The sequence below is a fragment of the Eschrichtius robustus genome, chromosome 4 (genome assembly GCF_028021215.1).
Source record: "Eschrichtius robustus isolate mEscRob2 chromosome 4, mEscRob2.pri, whole genome shotgun sequence".
NCBI lineage: Eukaryota > Metazoa > Chordata > Mammalia > Artiodactyla > Eschrichtiidae > Eschrichtius > Eschrichtius robustus.
Genome location: NC_090827.1, coordinates 114,420,660 through 114,421,945, shown reverse-complemented (window position 1 = coordinate 114,421,945; position 1,286 = coordinate 114,420,660). Strand labels below are relative to the sequence as shown.

The following is a 1,286-nucleotide window of genomic DNA, read 5'->3' as shown; positions in this document are numbered from 1 at the left end:
GAAAGCATTGTAAGCAAGAGCCTTCTTGATGTACAGTATCCGGTGGCTGTTGATCTAGCCACAGACAAATCTCAGTTCAGTATGGCCTTTGCAGCAGTTAAATAGATTTCAGGTCGTCCTACCTTTGTGGCTTGAGTGGGAGGGAGCTGAAGTCCCTCCTCAAAGATAGGGCTTAGGAGTGAAACCCTGACTTCATGGCATCATGGACCCAGGTTTTCGAGACAGACCCCTTGTGTGCTATAGCATTGAAGCACCACCGATGATGATGATCTCTCCCTTTGGGGGTTGGGGGTGTCAGCCCCTCAGATCCTCTGCTTCTCACCATGACTATTAGTTGTTGGCTTTCCAACATCCTAAGAGAAGATGGGAAAGGTCTGTAAGGTTGTGGTTTGTGGCTTGTTATCTGTGGGGAAAATGGCAATTTTGGAGTAGCTCCTTTATGGGAATCATGCTGTTGGAATGGAGGACTGTGAAACAATGGAAGATGTGTATATGGTTTCAGTGGAAACAGATCGGGGAGCCAAGGAACAGTTACATCTTTACGACACCAGGGGCCTACAGGAAGGTGTGGAGCTGCCGAAGCATTATTTTTCATTTGCCGATGGCTTTGTTCTTGTGTACAGTGTGAATAACCTTGAATCCTTTCAAAGAGTGGAGCTTCTGAAGAAAGAATGTGATAAGTTCAAAGACAAAAAAGAGGTGGCAATTGTTGTGTTAGGAAACAAAACTGACCTTTTTGAGCAGAGACAAGCGGACGCCGAAGTGGCACAGCGGTGGGCCAGGAGCGAGAAGGTGCATCTATGGGAGGTGACGGTCACAGACCGCAAGACCCTGATCGAGCCCTTAACACTGCTAGCCCGCAAACTCTCCCAGCCCCAGAACAAAGCGAGCTTCCCTCTGCCTGGGAGGAGAAGCAAAGGCAACTCCAGCTCTGAGAACTAAACCCTAGGGTGCACAACTGTCCCTTGAATAGTGACTGCCTCGAGGTGTCCGTGACCTCATGTAAAACAGGCCATTTCTATCTAGCTTTGGCCCTTAGGAAACCCCTAGGGAAGTAATTTAAGGCACTTTTAGTTATAATTCAGTTACTATTGCCTGACATGAAGTAATATATTTGCATTCTCCTTGTTTCAAACTTGTCCCTGAAAGTAGCACCTTTGTTATCTATATTATGTTGCATTTGTCAAGAGAATAAAATAAAGTTTGGGTGGTATGCACATGTAAAAAAAAAAGCACCAAGGCAAAGATCAACAAACCCACTCCTTCCAGCCCTGGTATTAGGTGAA

The 1,286-nt window shown here is 46.1% G+C and overlaps 1 pseudogene; it reads left to right on the top strand.

Annotated features, from left to right (window-relative positions):
- Positions 1-363: 363 nt before the first annotated feature.
- Positions 364-942, top strand: LOC137763821 (NF-kappa-B inhibitor-interacting Ras-like protein 1; annotated as a pseudogene).
- The last annotated feature ends 344 nt before the right edge of the window (positions 943-1,286 follow it).